Below are 12836 nucleotides of genomic sequence, written 5' to 3' on the forward strand. Positions count from 1 at the left end.
TTAAGTTTTATTTATTTACAGCCATGTCAAACCATTGCCTTTGCACTTTTGCCTTAACAAATAGCAAAAGAGAAACAGACAGCAGTAATTAGAAAATACTTTATACACTTTTGTTGTGCACACACCCCTATATACATTTCTGGAGAGCACCAAATACATCTTAGGAGGTATGTCCATTCACGCCTGCTGCTCTTGCTTAAATCCACCAGAGGCCGTTCTCAATTGACTGACTGACTGACTGACTGACTGACCAACCAATCCCTCACCCCCTCCTTCCCTAAACCCAACTAATAGTAATTTTTACCCCATCTTCCCATCTCAGAAATAAAACATAGGCTTATTCTGAAAACGTAGCTGTATATAAATGTCCAGAGATCGTTAGTTATGTAGCCAGAAATACATATGGCTGCATTTCAATGCTACGGGGCAGTATGATGATTGTCCAGTTAGCTCACCATGTACACAGGTGGACTACAGATGCAGAGAGATGACTATGATGACGGGGTTTGAGTCAGTTCAAGAAAGCAGGTAAGACAAAAACAGAAGGCAAAAATAAAATAAACAAGTAAACAAAAGGGTTAGCATGTGGTAAAAATCAGCCGAGGGCTTTTTCATTTTCTGAATTGCTTTTCAAATTTGTCGGCTGGGTTTAGGAAAATTGGTGGGCGGGTCAATCTGTGGTTTTGAAAACACTATTGGTTGGGTTTTGGAAAGGGGTAGGGTGGGTCAGTCAATTAGTCAGTCAGTCGACAGTGACGTCTGGTGGATTTATGAGGGAACAGCAGGCATGAAAAGCGAGAGAAATTTAAGATCTGAAAAAGCGTACACAGTGGCCTCTCGTGGATTGTACATAAAGTAGTTTATTTTTACTTTATTATTTATTGATTTATGAGTAAATGTCATAATTCCGTTACTCTTTACAGTTGAATCAAAATGATTCGCCCTCCTGTGATTTATTTTTTTTCTTTTTCAACTATTTTTCAAATTATGATTAAAAGAGCAAGGAATTTGCTTTTTTAATCATTTCCAATAATATTTGTTTCTTCTAGAGAAAGTCTTATTTGTTTTATTTCGGCTAGAATAAAAGCAGTCGTAAATTTTTTAAAACAATTTTCGGGTCAAAATTATTAGTCCTTTTAAGCTCTATTTTTTTTTCCATTGTCGGCAGAACAAACAATCATTATACAGCTTGCCTAATTACCCTAACTTGCCTAACCTAGTTAAGCCTTTAAATATCACTTTCATCTGAATTTTATCTTACAAATAAATAGTGATTTTTTTTTTTACTGTCATCATGTCAATTATAAAAGAAATCAATTATTAGAAATTTGTTAGTAAAATTATGTTTAGAAATGTGTCTTCTTTCCATTAAACAGAAAATAGGGGTTATATATATATAGGGCTACAATTAAATCTAAAATAACACTGGAGTTACACAAATTCAACTGATCAAAGCATGTTTCCCTGCTTTCTCACCAAAACTTTGAGCCACACAGTTTTGTGGTTTGCTGAAAGGAGCACACTTAGACATCAGACACATAACCTGATCTGACAACAGAGGTATCAGATGTATCAACCCTCTTAGATCACCCCTTACCTGGCATATGCCTGATCAGGGCTCTGTCCCTGGGAGGCACGAGACCCTCTGAAACATTTGGAGCCCTCAACTGCTGGTGCAGTCATCATTTCACAGGTGAGCACTCCCTCTGGTGGTGCACCAAACAGTTCAAAGTCCAAAAAGTCCCTTTAGTGAAGCCCTGATGAATTTATTAATTTACGGACATTTCGTCAATCCATCCAAAACAACACTAGGATTAGTCCTAAAGTGAATTAAGCACAGTTTCATATCCGACAGGCTTGCGCTAAATGCACCAAAAGTTGCACCACCGTGAAATCAACCACTTTTATAAACTGAAATACAAGCTAATCTAATTGTGCGCATACAAATAGCTCCTTTATGAGCTGCTTGTGTTTATATTTTTGCACCCCAAGGAAGTGTTCGTTATAATCTCATATACATGATGAAACCAAGAGAAATGCAGCGTTCTAATTATGCTGTTAAAATTGTGTAGTAAACACCGCTGAAACCTGACTGTTGTATGACTGAAGTAAAAAAAGAAGAGATATTTTGCACTGGCAAGAGTGTATTCCTGAAAAGAACTGGGCTCTTTCTTTGTCTCCCAGATCTGGTGTTGTGTTACACTCTCTAATGCCAAGCCTGAAGGAGAAAGTGGCAAAGAGAGAGAGGGAGAGAGATGAATCATTGAAAGTACTAAGAATCTACGTAGAGATACAAAATTGTTTCTGTTTAGTGGACTTGTTTGTTTGTTTAAACTGCTTATTTAAAATGAGCTGAAACAACACAGTTCTTGAGTTTTTTGGGGGTCAACTTAATTGTTTTATGTTCAATCAACTTAAAAACTAGTAAGTTAACCTTCATGTTGTTCCTAAATAAATCCATTGTGTGGAACTCAGCATTTTTTTGACAGTGTTTCTGCTGCTTGAAAACACTTACGTGGGGAGTTTGTCATAGTTTACTCACCCTTGTACACTGAAAAAAGTGTTGCATGCAGAACTGTTGCAAACAATTTATTTGTGTTGAATTTAAACAAACAAATTAAGTTTAATAATGTTCAACTTAATTTTTTTGTTTAAATTCAGCCCAAATAAATTGCTTACAACCACTTAAAGTAAAAAATTGAGTAAATCTAATAAATCATCTTTAAATATTTTTTTTCAGTGTACATTCAAAAAATATTTTTGCTGCTTGTTTAAAATGAGTTGAAATAACACAACTCTTGAGTTTTTTTGGGGTCAACTTAATTGTTTTATGTTCAGTCAACCTGGTTAAACCAATCTGGGATGCGTTTCCAAAAACCATTGTTAGCCAACTAAGGTCTCGCAAGTTCCGTCGTTACAAACATGTTTTGTTGATTTTCCATTTCCCAAATCCATCATTCCAACGAGCATTCGCAAACTGCATCGCAAACTTGTATGTTTGCAACTACACTTCTAGAGCTGTAGTTAGAAACACACTTCCTGGCTGTGTTCTATTCCCAGTTATCCCCCCTATGCCCTGTTTGTTTAGAACCTTAGAACCTAAAAGAGCATTAAAGTCGTCTCTATTCGGTGTAATTTGCTTTAAAAGTATTTTACAGTTAAGTTATAGTGATCTTCATGTTTACAATTGTGCTGCCTTCGCAGTGCAATTTGAAAACATTGATGTCATTTTGAACACAGACGCGGCTCATGACGAAAGCTAAAGGTGACCTATTATTTAAAAGCGGAATTTACCAAAGCTTGTGAAAACAAAAAACACAGCATACATTAATGCTAGTAGGTTATTTATTAAGTATCTGTACTGTATATGACATGAGCCTGCTGGTTAGAACATTTCTGTAGTGGTTTGCATGTGTCAAGTTGTAAAAGTAGACTTTTCAAAAAATAAAATGAAATAAACAATATCCTACTTAATAATAATAATCATCATAATCTTCATTATCATCAATATTATCATTAAAATAGGATTTTTAAAATTTCCTAATAAACAATAAATATTACATTTCATTAATAAATTCTCGTTATTTATTTATTTATTTATTTATTTATTTATTTATTTATTTATTTATTTATTTATTTATGAGTTCAGTATTATTACCTCCAGAACTCTCTTGAGCTTCTACGCTCCCAAAGACCATCTCACACTTCTAAAAGCCACCACACGTTCACTGCGTTTCAACTTCTGAGGTGGAAGTAATCTATTATAGAAGGTAAAGGGCTGACAGTGGTTTTTCCTACCGCAGCAAATTCTATTTTTCTTCTACATATTTGGCACCGGTTTATCAGGAATTGACGATTTTGTTCTCCTTGACTATTTGGATGCAAATGGTGCTTAATTTGCAAATATTTTATGTGATATTCCAGTTTTGCGCATACGTTTAATTCGCATCTTTGGATGGAAACATTCATTCATTTTGCTTCAGCTTATTTATCAGGGGTCGCCACAGTAAAATGAACCATAAACTATTCCAGCATATGTTTTACACAGCGGATGCCCTTCCAGCTGCAACCCAGTACTGGAAAATACCCATACAATATTGCATTCACACACATACACCACGGCCAATTTAGTTTATTCAATTCACCTATAGCGCATGTGTTTGGACTGTGGGGGAAAACCACACTCGTGAACATGGGGAGAACATGTGAACTCCACACAGAAATGCCAACCGGCTCAGTCGGAACTCGAAACAGGGACCTACTTGCTTTGAGGCGACAGTGCTACCCACTGAGCCACCTTGCCACTATTAAATAGAAACATAGTTACTAAATGTGAATACTGTACATTGGTTATACAGTATGTGAATAAAAGCATCAATGAAATCTGTTTATTCTATATATGTCATGGTGATTGCCTCTGTTCAGATATGAATTAATCTGCTCAATTTAAAGATTTAATTTTGAACATGTTAATATTATTCATAAAGAATTTTGGACGAACATACTTTAAACAGAGGGACAATATTTGTGTTCTAAAGATGAACAGGAGTTTGCATGTTCTCCCTGTGTTGATGTGGGTTTCCTCCGGGTGCTTCCGTCTCCCCCTCAGTCCAAAGACATGCGCTATAGGTGATTTGGATAACCTAAATTGGCCGTAGTGTATGAGTCAACCCAGGCTCATTCTGAAAACATAGTCCAGTGGACGGTTATGGAGACCGTGAAATACATCCCGGGAGGTACGTATTTGTGCAGTTTTTGTTTTCACGAATCTGCGAGAGGCCGCTGTGTGCGATTTTTCGTTTCTCGAATGTCTCTCGCGAGTGCCACCCTCCTCCTTCCCTGAACCCAACCAGTTTTACCGATTGACCCGCCCGCCCGCTCACTTCCCTAAACCCGAGCAACAATTTAGAAAAACCCTCGTCTGTTTTTTTTTTTTTTTACCACGTTTTCGGATTTCACCACATTCTCACCCTGTTATGAACTTGTTCGCTTTATTTTTTGGATTCTGTTTTTGTCATACCTGGTTTCTGGAACCGCTCTTCCCCGGAGTCGAACCCAGATGCCTTTGTCAACTCCTCCTCTCTGCATCTGAAGTCCGCTGATGAACACGATGAGCTGACCGGACAAACTGACTGCGGCGGGAAAGCCCTCTACACGGAGGTAAGCGGTCAGCCGGCAAGCGCGAAAGGGAACGGCGTCACACCGCCGCGTAGCGTTTGCTTAAAAAAATATAATGCAGCCTTACGTACCTCCCGGGACGTATTTCGCCGTCTCCTGAAACGTCCACGGGACTACGTTTTCAGAATGAGCTTGGGTTGGTATGAGTATGTGCGAATCTGAGAGTGTATGGGTGTTTCCCAGTACTAGGTTGCTGCCTGAAGGACATTTCTGAATTAATGAATAAAAATGAACATATTTGCTATGGATTAAGAGAGACTGAATGAATAAAGTTGTCACTTTTTAGTAAATGAATTGTCCATATATTCTTGTAGGAGTTTTTATGTGAACAAATTGCGAGCACTACTTAAGCCAGTATCATCAAACTTGTTTCTGAAGGGCCGGTGTCCAGCAGATTTTAGCTCCAACCGTCATCAAACACACCTGAACAAGCAAATCAAGGTCTTACTAGCTATACTTGAAACATCCAGGTGTGTTAAGGCAAGTTGGAGCTAAACCTTGCAGGGACCTGGCCCTCCAGGACCGAGATTGGTGACCCCTGACTTATACTATGAAAGGTCAGTACATAAGTACCAGCAAACTGGGATGAAGCTAATGCATAGCTGAGGTTATGAGGTTATTAAAAATGACCCTGAACCGCAACAAAGATATTAATATAGAATAATGTACAGACAACCGGTCATCATCATAAAATAAACACAAACAGAGAAGTCTTGTATCATCCCTATGAGGTTCATTTCGCAATAACGACCAGCTAAATGGATACTACCATGCTTATTACATGGTTATTTATCAAATAATGAACAGAAATTGACATGAAGTATTGACTTAATTTAAAAGAATTGTAATATGTGGGACGAAGGAGACCACAATGCAACATGAGCCGTTTAGGAAATTGGTTGCTAGGGACAATTAAATAGTTAGCAGCCATTAAACACAAATATTTGACCACAGAATGCATGTTCTCCAATCAGATTCAAGCACTCCAGAGAGCAATGCAACGATATTAAATAAAGAGGGTCAAATTTCTGGAAAGTGCATATTAAAGACTCAAGGGTTTGTTTTAAAATGTCTTCCCATGATCTCTGTGTGCATTTTTGTGAGTAGTTTATATGGCTGTACCCAACGAATGTGATGATTAATATCATTTGCAGAGTTATTTAATTATATCACTCATTTAAAGTGATTCTCGGTCGGCAGACAGCAGCAAATAAAAGCGTCAAAGACCAGACAGCTTTTTGAAACAGAGACTGAGAGACGCCCAAATCATTTCCTCCTGGCACTGATCATTTAACACACAGGGAGCGTGATGTGTGTTAATACAGACGTTTGAGATGCATCTCCCTCCTGCCCGTCTCACTTCCACGCCGTTACCGTGCCACGGCGGCAAGCACATCAATTAGGCAAGGAAATGAGAGTTGGACGCTAGAACCAAACAGAATATAAAGAGAAGGAAAATGAGACAGAAGAGGAAGGTCAAGAGTAAAGAAGGAGAGCGAAACAGTGGGGAATGAAAGATCCCGAGGAGGAGAAAGGGGGAGAAAGAGTGCGAAAGCAGTGTTGTCATGGAAACTGGCAAGGATCTGAAGACCAAAACAAGAATGTAAATTGGTTTACCCTCCGCGAGTCTGATGGAATTGGATAACAAGAGCAGAGAAAAAGAGTAGGGGAATGATAAAAAAGGAGGAGTGATGTATGATCGAGGCTGAAGGAAAATGGTTATGAGCGTCAAAGTCACGTATTAAACCTTCATTCATTTTCCTTCGGCTTACTCCCTTTATTTATCAGGGGTCACCACAGTGGAATGAACCGCCAACTTATCCAGCATATGTTTTACACAGGTGACGCAGTGGTGCAGTAGGTAGTGCTGTCGCCTTACTGCAAGAAGTTTGCTGGTTCGAGCCTCGGCTGGGTCAGTTGGCATTTCTGTGTGGAGTTTGCATGTTCTCCCTGTGTTCACATGGGTTTCCTCCGGTTGCTTCGGTTTCCCACACAGTCCAAAGACGTGCAGTACAGGTGAATTGGGTAGGCTACATTGTCGGTAGTGTATGAGTGTGAATGAGTGTGTGGATGTTTCCCAGAGGTGAGTTGCAGCTGGAAGGGCATCCACTGCATAAAACATATGTTGGATAAGTTGGTGGTTCATTCCACTGTGGCGACCCCAGATTAATAAAGGGACTATGCCGAAAAGAAAATGAATGAATGAATGTTTTACACAGCGGAGGCACTTTCAGCTGCAACTCTAACCCAGGCTCATTTAGAAAATTTACCCCTATATAAATTTCTGGAGAGAGCAAAATACATCATTTACATCATTATTTCAGAGGCTGTAGTGTATCCTTCTTTTTTTAGATCTCAAATTACTTTCGTGAATGCCATTCGCACCTGCTGTTCTCACGTAAATCCACCAGAGGCTGCTGTTGACTAAACTGACTGACCAACTGACCAATATCACCCACTCACCCCCTTCCCTAAATCCAACCAATAGTATTTTAAAAAGCACCGACTGACCCACCTACCTACTTCCCTAAACTCAGTGTTTTGAAAAGCAATCCAGAAAAGTTTTCAGATTTTACCACATTCTCACTCTATTATTTACTTGTTTATTTTCTTTTTGTCTTACCTGCTCTTTGAACTGTTCTTTGATGGACTCCAACTCCATTGTCTCAATCAAATCCGCTCTGCATCTTAAGTCCACCAACTTACATGTCGAGCCACCAGACAAACTGGTAACATTGGTCCATACAAAGGTAAGTGGTCAATGGGTAAGCGTGAAAAGGAACAGCATCACACTGCCCTGTAGCATTCGTTTTAAGGATAAAATGCAGCCACACGTACTTCTAGCTACATAATTTACAATCTCCTGAAATGTATATAGGGCTACGTTGTCAGAATGAGCCTATGTGGTGCAAACCAGTACTGGGAAAAATCCATACACTCTTAGGGCGTACTCACAATATGTACAGTTGCCTTGAACCGGGCCAAAGCACGATTGTCCCCCCTCCCATCTCTCCTGATGGCCCGCACTTACATAATATTCCGGCCTGGACATGCTTACGTCATTGATGATGTCCTGTTCAGTAAGCAATTTCTCCTAGCACAGGGGAGATTTCTTCATTTATATCATTTAAGTCGTTTGGGATGCGGTGACACACAGTCAAATACTTCGCCGAACAGATCAGCCACTTTTGACAATCATAAACAATCATAAAGTCCTCGTGCTGCAGGTATTAGGAGGTTTGCTGAAGGTGCAGCTGTGGTGCAGTGAGGGGATTGCGTCTTTAATAATCTACGACAGTTTGGGCTCATTGAACAGCACGAATGATTAATAAATCCATATGAATCAGTCTTTTTAAAGTCACGTCTCACTTTCAGTTTCGGGCTCAGGCACGTTTTGCACTCACACATAAAAGAGTACCCCGCCAAAGCCCAAGTGAACCGCGCTCAGATTAAGAGCACTCACACTTCTCAAATGAGGTGGTTTTTCGTAGGTTGCTAGGCGACCAGCAACATACAAAATACAAATTTTATTCATGGAAAAAATGACAAAGCACTGCAGTGTTTAGGTGTTCTGTGTTTTTTGAGGTAATTAGTTTACTGAAATGTGTTTATTCTATACAAGCTGAAGCTGAACGGTCAATTCTTTTAATGTGACTCGCGGTGCGCTCCTGCCATTCAGTCAACTAGGAGTGTGCGTCTGGAAGTCGCGAGCACGTCACGTCACTTGCGCACACTTCTATTGGAAATAATAAACTTGCACAAACTCTAGGGCTGTTTCTCAATTCCAAAAACACAGAGAACAGACTCGCGTTCTTGTGGAGACCGGTCTTGCCAAGTTACCTAGCAAGAACGAACTCGGGAGACCGCGATAACAGAGAACGCGTCCTGTGAGAAATGAGATGCTGTGCTCTTCCCTGGGTCTTCCCTATGGTCACATGACCTTTATGCGCTTTTAAGGGAAAATTATTTAAACATTACAGCATTCATACAGCGATTTATTGGTTTTCCCCTTCAATATGTACTATATGCGTAAAACATTATAAATATACGTTGCACAATACAAATAAAACTAATTTTAATATGAATTTCAGCAAATAAACACTGTTAATGCGTTTATGCCTTTATAAAGATTTTCATGTTAATGTTTACTTTCACCGTCAAATAAGTCATAGCTCTGAACTTTAATAATAAATCTATATAGAATGCTGCGCTTCCCACCTTCTTCTGGAGCGAGTTTTCCACTCAAGTCTGCATCTATGCGTCCTTGATATCAAGAACATATTCGGGAACTTTTACGTGTCCTTCGGTCTTGTGGTCTTGAGTTTTGGAACTGAACCTTGGCAGCTGATGATGACGTTACAGGAGAACACGAGGACGCAAGATCCCTGAAGAGCGCATGTTAAGAAACAGCAATGAAAAGACGCTAAATGCGAACAGCCCCTGAAAAAAGTTGATCTTCTTGCACAGCCATGGTGGATTCACCTGATTTGTTCACAAATGGGTTGTTGATCCCTTCCTTGGCAGTTCGTAGGCCCTTCACTGGGCCTTTTCCTCTTAGCAAATAAATTTTCCAAAGACGTTGAGTTTCTTAGACATTTTGCATTTTGTGGGTTAAAGTAGGGCGCTCTAGTGACCGAGATGTAAGCGAGAGAATACAGTAATGTTTCTAAATAAAAGACTTTTCAAAATAAAAAATCGTTCAGACTCAGATAATAAATAAAACGGGAATAATTTGTAATTGATCCACAGACCGATACAGAAATTTGGTTGAGGACCACTGACCTATAGCAGTGTTTGGACTGTGGGGGAAACCAGAGCACAGGGAGGAAACCCATGCCAACACAGGTAGAACATGCAAACTCCACACAGAAATGCCAACTAACCCAGCCGGGACTCGAACCAGCAACCTCACACACCGTAAACATACCAAATCTAAAAACTGCTTAGGAGAATATCTGGTGCAACAGGAGCAATTGGAAGAAACAGCATCTAATTACGCAGCCAAATCAGTGACTTAAGTAATTACGAAGTGCTTTTAATTAGCCTTGGGAGGAACTGAGGTGGGTTAAAGAGAAATGTGTGTGTGTGCCACTGCGTTTTTTTGTTGCCTTGTTTGTCTTTCACAAGTTTAATTTAGCTTGTTAGTGGTGGGGAGTTCTCTGGAGACCTGGAGCTTCCCCCACATCAGTGTTTTATAGAAAAATGAAATAACTCCATCACAGACAGCCACCGGCGGAAAGAGAGAGCAGGCTGGATGAGTCCCTGTGGATAACTGAAGATATTAAGCATAGAAAACAGTAGTTACACACTAATATTTCAGAGTCTTACATTATGGTTATTATCAGCATATTTACTCAGAACTGGTTCAAGCTGCATTTGAAGGATAAGATAATATTGAATCACTCTTGTTATTCGTTTTAGGATTAATGTGCAAGGTATCATTCTTCATTTTGTATTTACAGTACAGACATTATTGTGTTTGATGGTGTTTGAGGTAAAATGCATGATCTGAAGTCATTCACAAGACATTACTTTCATAATTGGCATTACTTTCACCAGACAATCTGCTGAGGTTCAAGTATCAGAATGAAGAAGAAATGCGATTTAAGTGATGTTGAGTGTGGCATTGTTGTTGGTGCCAGACAGTATTTCAGAAACTTGCAGGGATTTTCATGCACAGCAATCTCTAGGCTTACATTTACATTTATTCATTTAGCAGACAATTTTATCCAAAACATCTTACAACCATATCACCCTGCAGCCCAAGACTGGTTACTCACTGAAGATAAGCAGGGCTGAGCCTGGTCAATACCTAAATAGGAGACCACATGGGAAAACTAGGTAGCTGTTGGAAGAGGTGTTAGTGAGGCCAACAGGGAGCACTCAGTCTGGTCTGTGTGAGTCCTAATGCCCTAGTATAGTGAAGGGGACACTATACTGTCAGTGAGTGCCATCTTTCGGATGAGACTTTAAACCGAGGTGCTGAGTCTCTGTGGTCATTAAAAATCCCATTCTTGTAAATTGTAGGAGTGTAAGCCTGGTGTTCTGGCCAAATTCCCTCCATCATGGCCTCCCAATCAATCCCATCCACTGAATTGACTTTCTCACTGTCTCTACACTCCATCTACAGCTGCGCTGGCGCTGTTGTCCTGTGGCTGCCGTAGCATCATCCAAGTGGATGCTGCACATTGGTGGTGGCCAACCCCCCACCCCGGCCTCAGCTTTTTGGTACAATCTATAACACCACCGCATCGTCAATTTTGGTATAATATCCAATCGCAGCGGCTGCACAAAACTTGGTGCATAGTACAGACACCTAGACATCCCCACCACCCGCCTCCCACCCCACCCCGGTCTACCGGTATTTTCAAAAATGGCCTGTTCACAAATGATCCCTTATTAGAAAATTGCCAGTAATTTTCTGAAAAAGGCCTGTGTTAGTTATGATTTTTCCCCCCTGAGGATACGGGCATACGAAGAGGAAAGAATGTGCTCTACAGGTGGTTTGTCAAGCCCACTCACCTGTATGAAGCAAACTCCGAATTGCACAATGTTTTCCAAGAAGTATAAGGTGATTATAAAAAGTGCCTTACAGCAAGAAGATCTCTAGTTCGAGTCCCAGCTGGTTCAGTTGGAATTACTGTGTGGAGTTTGCATGTTCTCCTTGAGTTCGGCGACGCAGTGGCGCAGTAGGTAGTGCTGTCGCCTCACGGCAAGAAGGTCGATAGTTCGCTTGTTCAAGCCTCGGCTGGGTCAGTTGCCGTTTCTGTGTGTAGTTTGCATGTTCTCCCTCGTTCGCGTGGGTTTCCTCCGGGTGCTCCAGTTTCCCACACAGTCCGAAGACATGCGGTACAGGTGAATTGAGGAGGCTAAATTGTCTGTAGTGTATGAGTGTGAATAAGTGTGTATGGCTGTTTCCCAGTGATGGAATGCAGCTGGAAGGGCATCCGCTGTGTAAAAACATATGCTGGATAAGTTGGTGGTTCATTCCACTGTGGCGATCCCAGATTAATAAAGGGACTAAGCTAAAAAGAAAATGAATGAATGAATGAATGAATGAATGAGGTGCTTTTAATTAAATATTTGATGCATATGAAGAGGAAAAGAGTGTCTTCTACAGGTGGTTTGTCTTGCCCACTCACCTGTGTGAAGCACACTATAACAATTGCAAAATGGGAAAAAACATGGAGTGTTGATAAAAAAAAAGTGTCTGATGCATATGGAGAGGAGATTTTACTGGTGTAGTGAAATGAGTATTGTCAAGTGTGATTACCCATATAAAAAGCGGTGCTTTTGCCCCTTCCAAGTGCTTAAACATGAGTGAGAAGAGAGAATACACACACAAGCACCCTGCGATCAGACACCCAGAGTTCCAGCACCTGGAGAGCAATTAGGGGTTAGATGCCTTGCTCAAGGGTACTTCAGCTTGGTATCGAGGGTTCAAGATAGGGCTGTTTGTTCATTCTTCTACCTTAAACTCCTGCCAGAACCAAGAATTGAACCTGAAACCTTTGGAATACAAGTCCAGCTCCCTGATCAGTAGGCCACAGCTACCCCAAACTGCCCCAGGTGGTTTGTCAAGCCCACTCACCAAGTGTTAAACACACTCAGAATTAAACATTGTTTTCAATGAATCTTATAAGATGTCTGGTGCATAT

Source organism: Danio rerio, chromosome 18 (assembly GCF_049306965.1).
Source record: "Danio rerio strain Tuebingen ecotype United States chromosome 18, GRCz12tu, whole genome shotgun sequence".
Classification (NCBI taxonomy): domain Eukaryota; kingdom Metazoa; phylum Chordata; class Actinopteri; order Cypriniformes; family Danionidae; genus Danio; species Danio rerio.